The sequence below is a fragment of the Antechinus flavipes genome, chromosome 1 (assembly GCF_016432865.1).
Source record: "Antechinus flavipes isolate AdamAnt ecotype Samford, QLD, Australia chromosome 1, AdamAnt_v2, whole genome shotgun sequence".
NCBI classification, from domain to species: Eukaryota; Metazoa; Chordata; class Mammalia; order Dasyuromorphia; family Dasyuridae; genus Antechinus; species Antechinus flavipes.
The window spans coordinates 175,427,851-175,450,601 of record NC_067398.1 but is presented as its reverse complement, the minus strand read 5'-3'; the positions used below and the strand labels follow the sequence as shown (position 1 = coordinate 175,450,601).

Sequence of the window (22,751 nt, the reverse complement as noted above, 5' to 3'; positions counted from 1 at the left end):
TAATTTTCCTATATCTGTTTTCTCCAGTACCATTCTACTTCCTTTATAAACACCTCTGGAATTCTGATATAAGATTCTAATTTTTTTTTATTATCTATGACAGTCAAAAAGTTTATTTTAAAAATCTTTTCTATCACCTACATTTTTCTTTTATTTATCATACATGATCCTTTGGAGGAATGCTTTAAATGCCTTTCTTTAATTGAATGTTTTCATTGATGATTAAGCTCAAATTTGCTTGTTATATCACCTTGGAGTGCATCTTGAGCATCTATGCTCTTTGTGACATATTATTCCATTCCTTTCTTCAGCTTCTGGTGGATGCAGAGTGGTTTTGTATTCTTTACATTTATCTTAACTTCAATTTGAAGAACTTTTTCCTATTCATTTGCAGAATTTGTTGTCATTCAATGGAAATGCTGAATTGAAACACTATTTCTTAAACTATTTTTTTTTTCTGCATCTGTAGAATCTTTCAACTGGTAAGTTATTTTCCATGTTTAGAACTGCTGAACAGTTTTCTTATGTTATATTTTCTTGATAATGCTGTTCATCATTTTTAAATTATTGTGTTTTTCTATGAGATCTATCATTCTTGAGTTATTTCTGTGCATCTTGTCTTTGAGATCAATATGTTTTGCTTGTTATGTTATTACTTTGCTTTTTAACATTATTGCTTTTTGCTTCTCTTTTTCCAGATTATTCTTTCTTTCTATATATTTTCATTCTTAGTTTTTCTTTCTTTGGTGAGATTTGCCAATTTACTATCTATGTCATAATTTCTGCTTTCATGCTTCCTATTTCTCTTTTTAATCATTCAGGTACATCTTATGGTAGCTCTATCTCTTGAAAATTTGTACAGTTTGATTCCTTTCCCTTTCTTTGTAGTATTTAGTCAGAGAGTTTGAATTAATTTAGATGATCTGGAGGCCATATTAGCTTCTGTTATTGATATATTTCATGTCGGTTATCTTTAGGTGCTAAAAGTTTAAAATGAATTTTCTTCTACCTTTTTTTCTTCTACTGCTCAAGTTGCTGGCTGCCACCATTAATGACACCATGAGCATCAAACCCAGGAAGTTTATGACAAACAGACTTCTTCATTTTAAACAAATGGTTATAGATGTCTATCATGGGAAAGTCCCAGAGTCTAAGATTGGCAATCAAGAAAAACTGATTAAGATATATAAGACAGCTTCAGGTGCCTTTTTTGTGTTTGTCTTTGGAACCTATTTTGTTGGCGGAAAAATAACTTTTTCAATTATGCAGAGAAAAATGAATCAAAATGCAGACTTTCAAGACATGGTCTTTATGAGAAGACATCAAGAAATCAGTGAAAGTAACAGAAGAACAGAATGAAAAAAGTTAGGGATGTTACAAAGGTAAATGGTGCTGGCAAAAAAAGATATTTATGAAGCTGGTTTGGATTTTTTTTATAAGAGCATAAATAAATTATGTAAAAATATTAAAAAGAGAACTTTTTTCTGACCTCCCTTTTCTTAGATGGCAGTTTTCCTAAGGTTGGACTTTAGAGATTTCTCTCTCTATTCCTACCTTGGGAATTCACTTTTCATTTTCATTATTGTCTGATCCAATGACTTCTGGGAGGAAACAAATAGGCTTTATCTGGATGATTTTCCTTCAGGACTAGTGAAGCCTCGTGTAAAATAAATATTGATACCTTGCTTCAGTTCCCTTTGTTCATTAGTGGCTGGATTGACTACACACTGCTGTGGAGGATAAGGGTTGGAAAGCAGAGCAAGGAATCACCTAGCTGAGATTGCAGCATCAGTGAGGGATTCAATGAGTGGATCTCCAAGAGCAAATTTGGGATTGTGTTGCCCTACCAGAGTATGAGGGCTGGTAGCAAAGGACTATTGAGCCAGTATGTTAAGGATTAGGGATTATCATTCTCTGCTGGGTGTTACCTAACAGTTATCAATCATTCATTAGGGTTTTTAGTGTTTTAGACTATGGAGACAGTTGCTTTACTTCTTGCACATAATAATTATTTTGGAGAGGTTTAAGAGGTGAGAATCAGAGAAAATGTCTCATTTGCTACTTTTTGGTTACATTACCTTCATTTTTTTTCTCAAATGTCCTTAGGATAACTGCTTTATTGAGTTTTTTGTTTAGCTTTCTTCAGATCTGTTTTGCCCTCTACCATTTCTATTTCATGAACTTATGATTCTATAGTCTTCTATCATCTCTCTCTGTAAGACTTTTCCAAAGAAGTTTATATTCTAATTGTTTGGAAAATTAGGCTGTGTTTGCTGCCTAGAGTTATTGTTAGGCTTTTTGATTTCTTATTATGGCAATTAATTTATTTCATTTAAAATTCTGTGTAAAATTGTCTTTATATCCTTTCTTCTACAGAGAACCCATTTTTCACCATCAATAATTTGTTTGAAATGATCAGTTTATTTTATTTTTTTCATTTTTACTATTTATCATGAACATGTTTTGATAATTTCTCTAATAAGTCAGTGAGAAGTCTGTCTGTACCAGAACAAGTTTGTAAGGAAGGACTCCTATATTAGTGATGAGTTATTTCTTATTTGTGAAAATGGGATTGATTTCATTTATATATTTTTTGGTGTATGTCATATATGATGTCCTGAAGTATTCATGAAATAGAGACATGAGGATTTTGTATAGATCAAAGCTTCTTAAACTTGGGTCATGACCCAATATTAGGTCATGTAACCAAATGTGGGGGTGATAAAATTATGAATTGTTGTCAGCAAAGGTTTGATTCTATTTTATATAACTGTATTCTCAGGGTCATGTAAAAATTTCTCAAGCAAAAAGAGATTGCGGGTGGAAAAACTTTAAGAAGTCCTGTTATAGATTATTAACCTGGCTTAATTACTTTTTCCTGATTCATAATTCTCCATATATTTTTCATCAACCATACCTAATCCCACTTTGTACTAGTTACTGAGTATTAAAATATGTGTTGATTCAATTTGGAGGATCTGATTAATTTTTTATAGAATTTTTCTCTTTCTCTTCCCCCTTTGTAGTAGCATTGGTATACTGAAGTAAGGAATCCTTCCTAAGAATGAGGCAAAGGTTGATTGGACATGTGCTGGAGATGATGTCAGGGATGTTTTTAGTTAGGTTAAAAACTGAATTTGACTTCTGAAGTCCTTCCAACTCTGAGCTACAATTTTATTCATAATAGTCTTTTTTCAAAAGCTTAATCATAAGCACTGCAATGCCAAATGACCAAACATAAAGTTTTACAAAATGAATATTAAAAACTATCTGTACATGTATACATGTATCTGGAAAAAAATGCAACTAAAAAAGAATTCTGTATCACTCCCATGAACAATAAGACATTTGAAGAAGATTCTATGATGGCCTTGATTTCATATATATATATACACACATATATATAAATACATATATTTATATATATACACACATACACACGTATACATATATATGATATGCTTTATATAATATATAATATTTTATGAGTATAATTTTATACACACATATATACAGATTTACATATACATTTATGTACATAATATGCATATGTGTATTGTTTTTATATATGCATGGACATGAATACAGATCATAGTTCAATTGTTTCAGTCATGTCTGACTCTTCATGACCCCATTTGGATTTTTTAATTTTTTTTGGTAAAGATACTGTAATGCTTTGTCATTTCCTTCCTACAAGCTTCCTTGTATGTAAAATGTTACAGATGAGAAAACTGAGGCAAACAGGATTAAATGATTTGCTCAAAATCACATAGCTTGTAAGCATTTAAGGCTAGATTTCAACTCAGTTGTTCCTGATTCCAGAGCTGGTGCTCTATCCACTATGCTACCTAGGGGAGGAAGAGAAAAAGAGAGAGGGAGAGGAAGAGGGAGAGGGAGAGGGAGAGGGAGAGAGAGAGGGAGAGGGAGGGAGAAGGAGAGGAGAAGAGAGGAGAGAGAGAGGAGAGAGAGAAGAGAAGAGAGAGAGAGAGAGAGAGACAGAGAGAGAGACAGAGAGAGACAGAGAGAGATTGAGACAGAGACAGAGAGACAGAGAGAGAGATATTGAAAGAGAGACAGAGAGATATTGAGAGAGAGACAGAGAGATTGAGAGAGACAGAGAGAGATTGAGGGAGAGACAGAGAGGAATTGAGAGAGAGAGAGAGAAAGAGAGAGAAAAAAAGAGAGAGAGAGATTGAGAGAGACAGAGAGAGAGAAAGAGAGATTGAGAGAGACAGGGAGAGATTGAGACAGAGACAGAGACAGAGACAGAGACCGAGAAAGATAGTTTGAAAGAGAGAGAGAGAGAGAGAGAGAGAGAGAGAGAGAGAGAGAGAGAGAGAGAGATTGATTGAGATTGAGATTTAAATGCCATGGAGATTATTTAATCAGGTTGGGCTGGAGCCGTTAGTTATGTGCAAAATTTTATTCTTTTCCTTTCTTAAAATGTTGTATTGATGTTAATCTTTTCTCTAATTCATCCATGATCTGACTGCCTTTTAAATCTTATTTCATATTGTTCCACTTCTTTCTTTTGAGCTTCCAGACAAACTGGATTCCTAGATGTTTCCATATTTCATTATATACTTCTCTTCTCCAGATATTTGCTACAGTGTCCTTTATATTTGCACTGCAGTCCTTCTACATGTCTGTCTGCCTGTTGAAATCCTGCATGCTGACAGCTGCTTTGGAAACGGTTCTCGAGTAATCAGTTATTTCCTCTATATTATGATATATGAAAGGCAATATCGTGTAGCAGATAAAGAGCTATGAACCATTTTTCCATTTAGCTATAACATCTTCATGCCTTTTGACCTGGGTGGCATAATTTGGGAAGGATAGAATAGTGGATGAAAGAATTAAGATAAAAAAAGACCTTGTCATACTAAAACATTGGGCTGAATCTAATCAGATGAAATTGAATAGGGATAAATATCAAGTTTTATTGGTTTGGACCTGTAATAGTCATGCTTTGGTTTGAAAATCACCTTTATGGGAAAAGTATAACTAAATAGAAAAATAAATAAATAAATGCAGAGTCTGAGTTTTAGTGAATCACAAGTTCAATGTAAGTCAGTTGTGGTATAAGGCAGCCAGAAAGAAAAAAAAAAAAAAAAGTTCTTGAATTGTATTAGAAGAGGAAGCACGTTTAGAATGAGGTAGCTAATAGGTCCACTGATTTCTCCTTAAGTCAGATTATCTTGTGAAGATAATGTTCAGTTCTGGTAGCTACATTTTATGAATAGTGCTACCTGATGGCTAGAAAATTCCAGATCAAACTATACAAAGATTTTTGGAAGGGTCTGGGGATAATTCATATGGAGAAAAGAAGATTATGGAAAATGCAAGGTAGATATCATAACTAGTATTTAAGCTTTTGGGCTTAGGTTTCATCTATTTGGTCTCAGAAGACAGACATTGAAGGAATGGGGGGAAATTAAAAAAAGAAAGATTTAGGCTTAAAGTAAGGAATCTTTCCTAAGAACTAGGCAAAGGTTGATTGGACATGTGCTGGAGATGATGTCAGGGATGTTTTTAATTAGGTAAAGACTGGACTTGACTTCTGAAGTCCAACTCTGAGCTTTTGTGATTCTGGTTTCCTTTATAAAGAACCAGCCATTATAGTTGTGGTTCAGGTCTTTTGGTAGGATATCAACTTTTATTATTTGATAAAGATCTCACATATATACAACCAACAGTTAAATGTTTTAAAGTCCAGGGGTCCTCAAACTATGGCCTGTGGGCCATATGCAGCAGCTGAGGACGTTTATCCCCCTCACCCAGGGCTATAAAGTTTCTTTATTTAAAGGCCCACAAAATAAAATTTTTGTTTTTGCTATAGTCCGGCCCTCCAACAGTCTGAGGAACAGTCAACTGGCCCCCTATTTAAAAAATTTGAGGATCCCTGTCAGAATCTAAACATTGTGTAACAGTATAAAAAAAGAAGTAGGATTCTTAGAACACTACTTTGTCATTATCACTCATTCCTTTTCTTGCTGCTAAAATTGCTGTCTCTGTACTGTCAGAAGGTCAGCTTATTGGAACTAAAATAAAATCAACACTCAATGAGAAAGAATAAAAACTTTAAGAAGGTATGGAATGTAATGAAAATAGCTAAAATCTGACCTGTTTAAATGATCTATCAATGTTACTCTTCTCAAAAAAATATAGTTAGGAAGTATAATAGATAGACTCAATTTGGAGTCAGGAAGATCTGAGTTCAAAACTGGCTCCAGATATTTACTAGCTGTGTGATACTAGGTGAGTGATTTAATCTCTATTTACTTCAGACTTCTTCAAATGTTAAATGGGAATAATAATAACATCTATTATTATATAACATCTTAAATAACTATTGTAAGGATAAAGTAAGACCTACCATAGTGCCTAGCATATAATAGGCACTTAATAAATGCTTATTCCTTTCCCTATTAAAATGAAAATAACTGAATAGTATGCAGGACTTCTTTTGTTTAGACAAGTATCTAACTTTTTTAAACATCTCATTTATTTATTTTAAACATTCTTTTCTTTTTAATTTTAAAATTCAAATCTCCCTCCTTCCCCTCCCCTGCCTACTGAGAAAGTAAGCAATATGATATCAATTATATATATGAAATCATGCAAAATATATTTTCAAATTAGTCATATTTCAAAAAAAAAAACAAGAAAAATAAATAATGTGAGAAACTTCAGTTTTTTCCCAATGTTCATCAATTCTCTCTCTAGAGGCAGGAAACATTTTATCATTCCTGAATCCTTTGGAACTGTCTTGGATAATTGTATTCATCAGAGTAGCCAAGTCTTTCCCATTTGATCATCATCACAATATTGCTGTGATTATACAGAATGATCTCTTGGTTCTTCTCACTTCACTTTGCATCAGTTTATATAGATCTTTCCATTTTTAAAAACTATTCCCAACCCTTATAACACAGTAGTAGTCCATTAAAATCATATGATAATTTGTTCAGTCATTCCCAAATTAATGGGATGCCTCCCAATTTTCAATTCTTTACCACTACCACCAAAAGAGGTACTATAAATAATTTTCTATATATAGGTCCTCTTCCTTTTTCTTTAATCTCTTGGGATACTGACCTAATAGTGGTATTGCTGCTTCAAAAAAGGTTATGCACAAAGTGGAGACAAGATAGTGGAGTAAAGTCAGGGACTTGCCCAAGCTCTCCCCCTAAACCTTCCAAATACCTTTAAATAATAACTCTAAACAAATTCTAGAGTAGCAGAACTTATAAAATGACAGAGTGAAACAATTTTCCAGTCTAAGATAACTTAGAAGGTCAGCAGAAAAGGCCTATTGCACCAAGAGAATAGAGCCCAGTCCAATGCAAGCTGTGAGAACATAGCCCCAGCTCCAGAAAACCAGGCATAGATCTCAAGGTAACTGTCACTATAGTAAAGATGTTGAAAATCAATTAAGACAAATAGAGAAAAAATTCAGAAGAGAATGAAAGTGATAGAAGAAAATCATGAAAAACAAGTGAACAATTTGGTAAAAGAAACATAAAAAATACTGACAGAAAGAAAACTTTAAAGAACAGACTAGGTCAAATGGTAAAAAAGCACAAAAAGAGGAGAATAATACCATAAAAAGCATAATTGGCCAAATGGGGAAAAAAGCCACTGAAGAAAACAACTCCATTAAAAGTAGAATTGGCCAAATGGAAAAGGAGGTACAAAAGGTAACTAAAGAAAATAATTCCTTAAAAACTAGAATTGAGAAAATGGAAGCTAATGATTTTACAAAAAATCAAGAAACAATAAAATAAAACTAGAAGACTGAAAAAAATAGAAGAAATGTAAAATATTTCTTTAGAAAAACAGTTGAATATTTAACATGTATTGGTCATCCTGCCATCTAGGGGAGGGGGTAGAGGGAAGGAGGGGAAAAATTGCAACAAAAGGTTTGGCAATTGTCAATGCTATAAAATTATCCATGCATATACCTTGTAAATAAAAAGCTATTAATAAAAAAAAAAAGAAAAGAAAAACAGTTGACTTGGAAAATAGATTTAGTAGAGATCATTTAAAAATTATTGAACTACCTGAAAACTATGATGAAAAAAGGCCCAAACATTGTTATGGGCCAGAACTGTGTACTTAAAACAAGGATTCTTACAAAGTGCTAATTTAGGGGAATTGATAAAGACAATGGTTATCTAAACTTGTTTAGCATGGTGATTGATAGTTCTCTAGTTCAGTACTTGTATTTAGTACTTAATATAGTTCTACAAGATTCACACATATGATGATATAATTATAATAGAGTATATAACAGTGAGCAGGGATTGAGAGACAGATTCATTCCATCATCTACCTTTGTGGTGACTGGAGGCTGAAGCACAAGTCCTAGGACTCAGAGAGATTCATTCACTCCATCTCACACCATCGTGGTGGCTGGCCTCCTGCATTTCCCCCACTGAGACCAAGGCTGGTCTGAAAGGCTCTCCAGAAAGCTGCCCAGCCCCAGGTAAGGAGACAATAAAGAATTTGGACTTTAACACCTGGTTATTCTTGTTGTGATTACTCAACTGAAACAAAGGCTGCTCCAAAACCTCCAGAAAACCAACAAGAACACTACATTTTGGCATCCGAACATGGGACTAAGGACCTACATCTGTGACCCAGAAATTAGGGTGAGTACAAAAACAGACAAAAAGAAAACTTTGTTAAGGGTTAAAGTAGTGTTTTAGCTGAAATGGGACAAATGTTTAGAAAACAGCCTTCTTTTCCACCTCAAGGAAAATGTGTCAAAAGCTTAGTTAAACTGATAAAAAATGAAGGTTTGATTGTAACTTGGGAGCAAATCATTGAACTTTTAGAAACAGTACAGTATACATCTCCTTGGTTCTCAAAGGAAAAAGAATTTAATCCAGAGGAGTGGAAATTAGTAGGAGAACATTAAGTGAATATTACAATGATAATAGTCCTGATTTAATTCCTAAAGGAACATTCTATACATATAACTTAATACAACTGGCTTTAAGGAATTATATAAGTATTTGAATAAAAAAAAAAAGAAGAGAAAACAGGAGGGGGAGGATACCAACAAACTAGGTGAAAAGGATGAAGAATTAGACAAGAATGGAGTTAAGTACAATTCTGATGAAATTAAGGAGGGACAAGGAGGAAAGGGAGGGGCAGTGACACAATCAGCACCACCTATGAAGCAGTCCCATGACAAAATTACAAAAGGCACTAGTTAAAGCTAAAAAAAGGACAGGATATATCTGATTTACAAATAAATGCATACTCTATTACTGAAGAGTTTAACTCTTTAGGTCAACAAAGGAGAAGATACACTCTTTTTGATCTGGAAAAAATCAAGGATTTGAAAAAGGATTGTACTCTTTATGGGGCTATATCATCTTATGTTAAGATGGTATTAGAGAATTTGGCTTATAAAATCTTAACCCCTAGTGATTGAAAATCTATAGCAAGGACATGTTTAGAACTAGCACAAAACTTGTTATGGCTGTAGAATACAAGCCCAATGAAATAGGCAAACTGGAGTTCATATACAAATCACTTTTTTTTTTTTTTAAATTTTTATTTAATAATTACTTTATATTGACACTCGTTTCTGTTCCAATTTTCTTTTCCCTCCCTCCCTCCACCCCCTCCCCTAGATGGCAAGCAGTCCTTTATATGTTGGATATGTTGCAGTATATCCTAGATACAATATATGTTTGCAGAACCGAACAGTTCTCTTGTTGCATAGGGAGAATTGGATTCAGAAGGTATAAATAACCCTGGAAGAAAAACAAAATGCAGATAGTTCACATTCATTTCCCAGTGTTCTTTTTTTGGGTGTAGCTGCTTTTGTCCGTCATTTATCAATTGAAACTCAGGTCTCTTTGTCAAAGAAATCCACTTCCATCAAAATATGTCCTCATACAATATCGTTGTCGAAGTGTATAATGATCTCCTGGTTCTGCTCATTTCACTTAGCATCAGCTCATGTAAGTCTCGCCAGTCCTCTCTGTATTCATCCTGCTGGTCATTTCTTACAGAACAATAATATTCCATAACATTCATATACCACAATTTACCCAGCCATTCTCCAATTGATGGGCATCCATTCATTTTCCAGTTTCTAGCCACTACAAACAGGGCTGCTACAAACATTTTGGCACATACAGGTCCCTTTCCCTTCTTTAGTATTTCTTTGGGATATAAGCCCAATAGAAACACTGCTGGATCAAAGGGTATGCACAATTTGATAATTTTTTGGGCATAATTCCAGATTGCTCTCCAGAATGGTTGGATTCGTTCACAACTCCACCAACAATGCAATAGTGTCCCAGTCTTCCCGCATCCCCTCCAACATTCATCATTATTTTTTCCTGTCATCTTAGCCAATCTGACAGGTGTGTAGTGGTATCTCAGAGTTGTCTTAATTTGCATTTCTCTGATCAATAATGATTTGGAACACTCTTTCATATGAGTGGTAATAGTTTCAATTTCATCCTCTGAAAATTGTCTGTTCATATCCTTTGACCATTTATCAATTGGAGAATGGCTTGATTTCTTATAAATTTGAGTCAGTTCTCTATATATTTTGGAAATGAGGCCTTTATCAGAACCTTTTACTGTGAAAATGTTTTCCAGTTTGTTGCTTCCCTTCTAATCTTGTTTGCAGTAGTTTTATTTGTACAAAGGCTTTTTAATTTGATGTAATCGAAATTTTCTATTTTGTGATCAGTAATGGTCTCTAGTTCATCTTTGGTCACAAATTTCTTTCTCCTCCACAAGTCTGAGAGATAAACTATTCTATGTTCCTCTAATTTATTTATAATCTCGTTCTTTATGCCTAGGTCATAGACCCATTTTGATCTTATCTTGGTATATGGTGTTAAGTGTGGGTCCATGCCTAATTTCTGCCATACTAATTTCCAATTATCCCAGCAGTTTTTATCAAATAATGAATTCTTTTCCCAGAAGTTAGGGGCTTTGGGTTTGTCAAACACTAGATTGCTATAATTGACTATTCTGTCTTGTGAACCTAGCCTTTTCCACTGATCCACTAATCTATTTCTTAGCCAATACCAAATGGTTTTGGTGACTGCTGCTTTATATTATAATTTTAGATCAGGTACAGCTAGGCCACCTTCATTTGATTTTTTTTTTCATTAATTCCCTTGAGATTCTTGACTTTTTATTGTTCCATATGAATTTTGTTGTTATTTTTTCTAGATCAATAAAATATTTTCTTGGAAGTCTGATTGGTATAGCACTAAATAAATAGATTAGTTTAGGGAGTATTGTCATCTTTATTATGTTTGCTCGGCCGATCCAAGAGCACTTAATATTTTTCCAATTATTTAAGTCTGACTTTATTTGTGTGGAGACTTTTTTATAATTTTGCTCATATAATTCCTGACTTTCCTTTGGTAGATAGATTCCCAAATATTTTATGGTATCAACAGTTATTCTGAATGGAATTTCTCTTTGTATCTCTTGCTGTTGGGTTTTGTTGGTGATGTATAAAAATGCTGAGGATTTATGGGGATTTATTTTGTAGCCAGCTACTTTGTTAAAATTATGAATTATTTCCAATAGCTTTTTAGTAGAATCTCTGGGGTTCTCTAGGTATACCATCATATCATCTGCAAAGAGTGATAGTTTGGTTTCCTCATTGCCTACTCTAATTCCTTTAATTTCTTTCTCGACTCTTATTGCCGAGGCTAGTGTTTCTAATACGATATTAAATAATAATGGTGATAGTGGGCAACCTTGCTTCACTCCAGATCTTACTGGGAAAGGTTCCAGTTTTTCCCCTTTGCATATGATGCTTACTGATGGTTTTAAATATATGCTCCTGACTATTTTAAGGAAAAGTCCATTTATTCCTATGCTCTCAAGTGTTTTTATTAGGAATGGCTGTTGGATTTTATCAAATGCTTTTTCTGCATCTATTGAGATGATCATATGGTTTTTGTTTGTTTGGTTATTGATATAGTCAATTATGCTAATAGTTTTCCTAATATTGAACCAGCCCTGCATTCCTGGTATAAATCCTACTTGGTCATAGTGTATTATCCTGGTGATGATTTTCTGTAATCTTTTTGCTAATATTTTATTTAAGATTTTAGCATCAATATTCATTAGGGAGATTGGTCTATAATTTTCTTTCTCTGTTTTCAGCCTACCTGGTTTAGGTATCAGTACCATGTCTGTGTCATAAAAGGAGTTTGGTAGGATTCCTTCAATCCCTATTTTTTCAAATAGTTTATATAACATTGGAGTTAATTGTTCTTTAAATGTTTGGTAGAATTCACATGTAAATCCATCTGGTCCTGGGGATTTTTTCTTAGGGAGTTGATTGATGGTTTGTTCTATTTCTTTTTCTGAGATGGGACTGTTTAGGATATTTACTTCTTCCTCTGTTAGTTTGGGCAAGCTATATTTTTGGAGGTATTTTTCTATTTCATTTAAGTTGTCGAATTTATTGGCATAAAGTTGGGCAAAGTAACTCCTAATTATTGCTCTAATTTCTTCTTCGTTAGTGGTGAGTTCTCCCTTTTCATTTTTAAGACTAACAATTTGATTTTCCTCTTTCCTTTTTTTAATCAGATTTACTAAGGGTTTGTCTATTTTGTTGGTTTTTTCATAGAACCAACTCTTAGTTTTATTAATCAATTCAATAGTTTTTTTACTTTCAATTTTATTGATCTCACCTTTTATTTTTAGAATTTCAAGTTTAGTGTTTGACTGAGGGTTTTTAATTTGTTCCTTTTCTAGCATTTTTAATTGCAAACCCAATTCATTGACCTTCTCTTTCTCTATTTTATACAAATAGGCCTCTAGAGATATGAAATTTCCCCTTATTACCACTTTGGCTGCATCCCATACATTTTGGTATGATGTCTCATTATTATCGTTTTCTTGGGTGAAGTTATTAATTATGTCTATGATTTGCTGTTTCACCCAATCATTCTTTAGTATGAGATTATTTAGTTTCCAATTATTTTTTGGTCTACTTCCCCTGGTTTTTTGTTGAATGTAATTTTCATTGCATCGTGGTCTGAAAAGGATGCATTTACTATTTCTGCCTTACTGCATTTGAGTTTGAGGTTTTTATGTCCTAATATATGGTCAATTTTTGTATAGGTTCCATGAACTGCTGAAAAGAAAGTGTATTCCTTTCTGTCTCCATTACATTTTCTCCAGAGTTCTATCATATCTAACTTTTCTAGTATTCTATTTACCTCTTTGACTTCTTTCTTATTTATTTTGTGGTTTGATTTATCTAATTCTGAGAGTGCAAGGTTAAGATCTCCCACTATTATAGTTTTACTGTCTATTTCTTCTTGCAGCTCTCTTAGTTTCTCTTTTAAGAATTTAGATGCTACCCCACTTGGTGCATATATGTTTAATATAGATAGTGCTTCATTATCCATGCTACCCTTTAGCAAGATATAGTGTCCTTCCTTATCTCTTTTAATTAGGTCAATTTTTGCTTTAGCTTGATCTGAGATCAGGATGGCTACCCCTGCTTTTTTGACTTCACCTGAAGCATAGTAGATTTTGCTCCAACCTTTTACCTTTAACCTGCATGTATCTCCCCGCTTCAGGTGTGTTTCCTGTAAACAACATATTGTAGGATTCTGGCTTTTAATCCATTCTGCTAACCGCTTCCTCTTTATGGGGGAGTTTACCCCATTCACACATATGATGATATAATTATAATAGAGTATATAACAGTGAGCAGGGATTGAGAGACAGATTCATTCCATCATCTACCTTTGTGGTGACTGGAGGCTGAAGCACAAGTCCTAGGACTCAGAGAGATTCATTCACTCCATCTCACACCATCGTGGTGGCTGGCCTCCTGCATTTCCCCCACTGAGACCAAGGCTGGTCTGAAAGGCTCTCCAGAAAGCTGCCCAGCCCCAGGCAAGGAGACAATAAAGAATTTGGACTTTAACACCTGGTTATTCTTGTTGTGATTACTCAACTGAAACAAAGGCTGCTCCAAAACCTCCAGAAAACCAACAAGAACACAACATTTTGGCATCCGAACATGGGACTAAGGACCTACATCTGTGACCCAGAAATTAGGGTGAGTACAAAAACAGACAAAAAGAAAACTTTGTTAAGGGTTAAAGTAGTGTTTTAGCTGAAATGGGACAAATGTTTAGAAAACAGCCTTCTTTTCCACCTCAAGGAAAATGTGTCAAAAGCTTAGTTAAACTGATAAAAAATGAAGGTTTGATTGTAACTTGGGAGCAAATCATTGAACTTTTAGAAACAGTACAGTATACATCTCCTTGGTTCTCAAAGGAAAAAGAATTTAATCCAGAGGAGTGGAAATTAGTAGGAGAACATTAAGTGAATATTACAATGATAATAGTCCTGATTTAATTCCTAAAGGAACATTCTATACATATAACTTAATACAACTGGCTTTAAGGAATTATATAAGTATTTGAATAAAAAAAAAAAAAAGAAGAGAAAACAGGAGGGGGAGGATACCAACAAACTAGGTGAAAAGGATGAAGAATTAGACAAGAATGGAGTTAAGTACAATTCTGATGAAATTAAGGAGGAACAAGGAGGAAAGGGAGGGGCAGTGACACAATCAGCACCACCTATGAAGCAGTCCCATGACAAAATTACAAAAGGCACTAGTTAAAGCTAAAAAAAGGACAGGATATATCTGATTTACAAATAAATGCATACTCTATTACTGAAGAGTTTAACTCTTTAGGTCAACAAAGGAGAAGATACACTCTTTTTGATCTGGAAAAAATCAAGGATTTGAAAAAGGGTTGTACTCTTTATGGGGCTATATCATCTTATGTTAAGATGGTATTAGAGAATTTGGCTTATAAAATCTTAACCCCTAGTGATTGAAAATCTATAGCAAGGACATGTTTAGAACTAGCACAAAACTTGTTATGGCTGTAGAATACAAGCCCAATGAAATAGGCAAACTGGAGTTCATATACAAATCACTTTTGACCAACTAGCAGGTAAAGGTCAGTATGCAGACACTTCAGTACAGATTAATCACCCTGTGATAGCATATGAGCAAATTGCTGCTGCTATCAAAGCATGGGGCACCCTCTCAGGACAAGATAGAGAGGAAGCCTTCACGAAAATAGAGCAAGGCCCAAATGAACCGTATGCTGATTTTGTGGGATGTTTGCAAACAGCTGTCACATGAATGATTGGAGAAGATGCAACTATAGGAATTATGATAAGACAAATTGCTAAAGAACATACTAATAAGGTTTGTAGAAGAATCATACTGGGACTACACAAAGATGCTCCTTTAGAGGAGATCATAAGATGCTGTGCCACAGTGGGCAGAAATGTCTTTTATACCCAGGCTATGATGCAGAACATGGGAAGACAGGATTCCTCTTGGCAAGGGACTTCCAGAGAGACTTGTCAATGCTTTCAGTGTGGTAATGTAGGGCATCTGAAAGCTCAATGTAGGCAAAGAGATAGAGTGAGAGGATAGGATGGGAGAACAAAACCCAAAACCCTGTGTCCAAAATGCAACAAGTGCTTCCACTGGGCCTCAGAATGTAGACTGACCAAGGGAAATGAGAGGCGGAGCCCAGCCCCAAGATATAATACAAAAGACGGGTGAGGCATGATGCCAGATGAGGTTACACCCAGAGAGTCTTTAGAAGTTCAGGACACTGATATGATCAATTAGCAGAGAAACAATCAGATGGGAGAAAGGAATTACATGATCAATCAGCCGAAAAGCAATGCTTCTCTAGAAAAATAATTCAAATATTGTGGTCACAATCAGGATAACATGAGATTTAGCAGCTTCTATATTAAAGAATCAGAACACTTGGGATATGATATTACAGAAGTCAAAAAAGCCAGGATTGAAACCAATAATCACTTATCTGGCAAAACTGAGTATAATCTTTCAGGGAAAAAATGAAAATTCAGTGAAATAAAGGACTTTCAAGCATTGTTGTTGAAAAGACCAGAGCTGAATAGAAAATTTCACTTTGAAATATAAGACTCTAGAGAAGCATAAAATGTAAAAAGAAAAGGGAAATCATAGGGGACTTAATGAGTTTGGACTGTTTGCTTTCTTACATAGGAATATGATACTTCAAACTCATAAGAACTTTTTCATTATTAGGGCAGTTAGAAGGCCTACATATAGGCAGAGAACACAGGTGTTAGTTGAATATGAAGGGATGATATCTAAAAAAAAATAAGGGATGAAATAGGAATGTACTGGGAGAAAAGAAAAGGGAAAGGCAGAATGAAATAAATTATCATACATACAAAAAAACACAAGAAAAAGCTTTTACAGCAGAGCAGAACATGAGGAATATAAAGAAAAGTGAATAAACTTTATTCTTTTTTCTTTTTTTTTGGCTGAAATAATTGGGGTTAAGTGACTTGCCCAGGGCCACACAGCTAGGAAATGTTAAGTATCTGAACTCAGTTCCTCTTAACTTCAGGGCTGGTGCACTGTCCACTCCGCACCTAGCTGCCCCATGAACTTCATTGTTATCAGAATTGGTTCAAAGAAGGAATAACACACACACTCAATTGGATATAGAAATAGATCTTACCCTACAGGATAGTAGGAGGGGAGGAGACTAAAAAGGAGATGATGATAAAAGTAAGGAGATTGGGGGAGAGGATAGTCAGAAGCATAACAATTTTGAGGAGGGACAATGTGAAAAGAGAGACAATAGAATAAATGGGCAAAACACACTTAGCAAGAGTAATTGTGGGGGGAAAAGAAATAAGTTGAAGGAAGTTTCTCTAATAACCTCATTTCTCAATAAATGATTAAAAAGATGCATTCTCCAATAGATAAATGGTCAAAAGCTATGAATAGTTTTCAGATGAAGTAATCATAGCTATAGATAGCTATATTAAAAATGCTTAATTCACTATTGATTAGAGAAATGAAAATTAAAACAATTTTGAAGTACTATCACATATCTATTAGATTGACTAATAGTACAGAAAAGGAAAATGACAAATGGTGAAGGGGATGGGAGGAAAATGAGACATTAATACATTGTTGATGGAATTGTGAACTGATCCAACCTTCTGTAGAGCACTTTGGAACCATGCTCTCAAAAGTCTATTAAACCATCCATATCCTTTGGCCTTGCACGTATGCTATTAGGTCTGTATCCCAAAAGACTTTAAAAAAAAAAAAAAAAGGAAAAAGACTTATATATACAAAAAATATTCATAGTAGCTCTTTTGGAGGGGCAAAGAATTGGAAATTGAAGGAATACCCAACAATTGGAGAATGACTAAATAAATTTTGGTATGTGATTATGATAGAATACTATTTTGTTATATAAATGAGGAGTTAGGATACCTTCAGAAAAACTTGGAAAGACTTCCATAAGCTGATGCAAAGTGAAATATACTATATAATAAATAACAGCAATACTGTAAGATGATCAGCTGTCAATGATGTAATTATCCTCAGAAATACAATGATCCAGGACAATTCTAAAGAATTTATGGTGAAAAATTCCATCTATACACAGAGAAAGAACTGATGATATCTGAATACAAATTGAAGCATACTTAAAAAAAAAAAAAAGCTTTATTTTTCTTGAGGGTTTTATGTGTGGGGTGTGTGTGTATGTATGTGTATGTGTCTGTTTTCTTTCACATGACTATTATGTTAATGTTTTGCATGACTACACATGTATAGAATATGTACACACATCGGATATGTGTACTCAGGTATAGAACACACACACACACACACACACACATATGTCAAAGTGTTTGCATTTTCAGTGGGGGAGTGGGAAGGGAGGAAGAGAAAACACAAAATCCAAAGTTTTAAAAACAAATGTTAAAAGGTTGTTTTTACATATACAGTAAAATGCTAAATAAAAACAACTTCCCCCAAAGGCTATGTACTGTTTTATAGCCCTTTGGGCATAGTTCCAAATTGCTTTTCAGAATAAGTGAAATTATTCACAATTCTACCAACAATTGATTAATATATCTATTTTTCTCTCATCCACTTTAGCATTTGTCATTTCTAATAGGTATGAAATAATAACTCAAAGTTATTTTAACATGCGTTTTTGCTAATTAATAGGAATTTAAAGCATTTTATATGACTAGTTAGCTTTGATTTCTTTTTTTGAAAACTGTCTGTTTATGATATTTTACCATTTATCAATTGAGGAATGCTTTTATTTCTATAAATTTGACTGAATTTTATACTCAGTATATATTTGAGATATGAGGCCTTTATAAGAGAAACTTGCTATAAGTTTTTTTGATATTGCTTCATTGTCTATGGCACTTTTTTTTTTTTTTAGCATAATGAGTTTTCCTGTTTATTTCTTTTAATTAAGTTTGTTGTTTTTGTGTATTGCTTTTGTTTTGTTTGAATTCATGATTGCTAATCCTGCTTTTGTTTTTACTTCAGCTGAAGAATATTATACTTTGTTCTATCCCCTTATTTTAACTCTATGTGTCTTTCTACTTCAAGTGTATCTCTTGTAAACAGCATATTATTCGAATCTGGTTTTTAATCTTTTGCTTTCCCACTTCTGTTTTTTGAGAGTAAGAATTCACATCCATAGTCAAGAATCCAATGTATTTCCCGCCAACCCATTTTCTTTTGTTTCTTCCTTTCTCTTTATCTTGTCCCTCCTCAAAAGTTTATTTTGCTTCTATCACTTTCTTAATGCAGCCTCTTTTCAGCCCTCTTAATCCTTTCTCTTATCTCCTTTAATTTCTCTGTTGTGTAAATTATATTTCTGTACACAACTGAACTTGCTTGTGCATATATGTATATGTGTGTGTATTCTTCAGTCTTTGAATCACTTACAATGAAAGTAAGATTCAGGTATCTTGGAAGAGCCTGTTCAGTCTCCTATACCATTTGAAGGTATATTCACCTAAGAATGATTGACTGTTTTTGGTTTAAATCACAACAGCAAAAGAGAATAATGGAAGCTTAATAACCAGTTTTTATTCTTCTATTTGTTACCCCTCCTTCAAAAAAAATCACTAGGGTATTTGCACATAAAAATCTATGAGTAAGAACTTCTGTGTAGAAGAGTCAAAAGGATCACTAAGTAATTACTGAGCCAAAGTGAAAACTTCGTTAGCTAGTTAATTTGGTAGAACTGGTAGAGAACTGCAGAAATAAAGGACATCCCTAAATGGTGGTAGTGATGGTAGTGATTGATAGCTAGGATAGACAGTGACAGATCAAAGTGAGTGAAGACTTCAGAGAGAAGGATGAGAGGAAGGTTCAGGACCAGCTTCCAGACCTTCAATAGTAGCGCAATAGAATTGGAAGATCTTTAGAGATTAGATTTCCAACCATCTAATTTTTACAAATGAGGAAACTGAGGTACAAAGAGTGATTTTCCCATAATTATACAGTTGAAGGGACATAATTAGGTAGAAAGAATTGGTATTTTGCCATAGGGTACTAGAATTTAACAGGTACCAACTGAAATTCTGCTTTTCCAGTGATGTGGAAATAGCTGATTTTAGTATCTTTTTAGAATTAACTACTTGAAATAGGAAATCCTCAAATATGAGGGTGTTATGTTAGTATTAAAGGCACAGGAACAATATACAGATAGGTGCTATGTCAGGGTTAGAGATGAGAAATAGTTGTCTACTATTCCCTTACCAATGACAATCTCAGCTAACTTCCATTCCATCTTTATCCTGGTCAAGTTCAACTCACTTGTTTCTCACAGAGGCAATTATCGCAGTATATTGGGTTTTCTGTCTGTATACTAGGCAGTGATATCTTGGAATTTCTTCTCTCTATTTGTAAATTTGTGAACTTTAAAAAGTTCATTTGAAGGCATGCTTCATGTTTGTTTTTTTCCTGGTACATTTTTAGATTCTTGTCCCAGATTTAAAAAACTGTTATTTACAGCTATGCAAAACTAATGAATGTCATTGCTGAGACCAAAACCCAGGTGTTTTGACTCCAATTTCAATATCCTTTTAATTATATGATATTTCTTCTCATCACCATCATCATCACCATCATCATCATTATCATCATCATCAACTTCTTATCCTTTATTTCTTTCTTCACCATTTCTCTCTCTCTCCCCACCCCCCAATATATCTATATCCTACTAGAGAAAGGAAAGTAGTATTATAATATGTGAGATTCAATCCATCAACCAGCATTAAGCAGTCAGTCAAATATTTATTAAATACCTTCTATGTGCCAGACCATGGCATTAAAAGTGCCTTCTAAAAAGGCATAGCATATGCTAGGTATAGGAAGAAGATCACATTTTAGAATGAAATAGAGAAGGGAGCAAGGAGGATTTTTTTCATGTTACAACTAAAGTACTGCTGAATAAATGGTATGTATTGTTTGGGTTGATAAGTTGGGTATTTTGTAACTGCTGATTTCTTTGGTTGCCTAAATCTATAGCACATAGTATTTATCTATATCAATATAGATAAATACTCTCTACTATATCCATAAATAGTCATTATTTCATATCATCCTGATTTTAGCCAATTCCATGAGGAATTAAAAATGATTTAGATTATTTTAATTGACCAGATTGGATCTCTACCAGTAACATTTTGTAGCTCCATTTCTATCATTCTATATTCTTTTCTATCATACAAATCTATAACCATTTGTTATTAATCAACTAGTATAGGCACTGCGCTGGTATACAAAGACAAAAATGAAAAATATTCCTTGCCCTTGAAGATGTTACATTCTATTGGAGGAAATAACATCCATAACATATATGTGATAAGTGTAGATCACAAATATACTATATATATATATATACATGTAAATATCTATCTATCTATCTATCTATCTATCTATATATGTTTCTTAGTATCACCTCAATATTTGGGTAGTTGTCTAAACCAAAGAAGGAAGGAAAGAAGGAGGAAGAAATGAAGAGAGGAGAGAAGGAGGAAGGGAGGAAAGAAAGGAGGAAGGAAAAAGAGGGAGGGAAGAAAAGTGAAGGAGAGGAGGGGGAAAGAAAGAAGGCAGTAAGGAAGGAGGGAGAAAGAAGTGGAGGAGGAGAAAGGGAGAAATGAAACATTTACTAAGGGCCTTCTATGTGTCAAGAACTATACTAACTACTTCACGAATATTATCTCATTTGATCTTTACAACAACCCTTGAAGGTAGGTGCTATTATGACCAAGTGGTCAACAAAATTTAGTGCCAACATAGGTATCAAAATCATGCTATAATTGTTAGTGATTTGGAGCATTTTTTAAATGTTGCTATAGGGTTCCTCTCTTGAGAACTATCCATTCATATCTTTAGACCATTTCTTCATTGAGCAATGGCTCTTAATCTTATACATTTTCATAAGATCCTTATGTATCATGGAAATGAGATCATTTTCAGAGAAACTTGCTCCAATTTTTTCCCAGAGAACTTTTCTCCTTTTAATTTTACTTGCATTTGATTTGTTTGTGCAAAACTTTTAAATTTATATAATTATGATAGTCTGTTTTATCATCTGTTTTCAAGAAGTTCTTAGTTATCTGCCTTCCTAGGCAAGAAAAGGAGCTGTCACATTTTGGCTTCTCAAGAGGTTATATTAAATTAGAAGAAGCAGCCATCATATTTCAGCTTTGGCTAAGCTAGATCAATTCTTACTACTTTTGTGCTCTCCTTGTTACAAACTTTAACTGTGTTTTTCTGGTTTATGATTTTATGATATAGGATAATGTATAAGTCATTTTACATGACTTATAAGTAATCATTATCATATCCAGCTATATAGACTTGTAAGCTGGGGGTTTTGCATAGTGAGTCTTGACGAAAATTTAGGAATATGATGAACAAGTGGAAGCACCACTATCTCTGACTGCATGCTATTTAAAACAGACAATTTTGTCTATATTTAAATTGTTCAAATCACAAAGATGGAGTGTGTGTGCAGTAAGGAGGAGAGTAGAGAATAAGTGACTAATTCTCTTATAGTTAAATTACATATATGATCAAGCTTTAAACATAACAACATTCATTTTGCTATAATTTCCTGGTTGGCCATTGAAGCTATTAACTGTTTTCCGACCATTGACAAAAGTGCTGAAAAGCAATAATAATGAAGGGGAAGAGGGAGAAAACATGTAACTAATTAATTAGATCCATTGAAGACATATTTTAGCTTATTCTCAGTAAAATGAAAAAACAAATTAATTCAATGAAATCTGGTGCTATGTCACTTAACACCATGCTTGAGATAATTCTGGTGTCTGTTCATAGGGGCCACAGTGATTTAGCAGAATTCTTTTAACACCATGCTTGAGATAATTCTGGTGTCTGTTCATAGGGGCCACAGTGATTTAGCAGAATTCTTTTAATTCTCTCTTTGCAAGGCCCTTCAAAACAAAACAAAACAGAACAAAACAGAACAGAACAGAACAAAATAAAACAAAACAAAACAAAAAACTAAGACCAAATAGCCATCTGATTTCATGACTTCATAAAGATTTCTTTGGAGGAAGATATATTTGTTTTATTTTCTAAAACCAAACAAAGATAGATATTTTCTAGTTCTAAATATTATGGGCTCATTCGCTGTGAGCCAAACTTTGTAATAAGCTCTGTGGAAACAAAAGCAAAAAAGGAGAAAGACAGTCCTTAACCTCAAGGAGTTTACATTTGAATGGAAAAAACAAGAAACATAGTTAGTGAACTTTAGATTCACAAAAATGATGAGCAGAAAACTATATCAAGGCAGTTAACTGATGTATGCTTTAATAATACT

At 33.8% G+C, this 22,751-nt stretch overlaps 1 pseudogene; it reads left to right on the top strand.

The window, feature by feature from the left end:
• Window positions 1-961: 961 nt before the first annotated feature.
• On the top strand, window positions 962-1,415 carry LOC127544671 (40S ribosomal protein S24-like; annotated as a pseudogene).
• The last annotated feature ends 21,336 nt before the right edge of the window (window positions 1,416-22,751 follow it).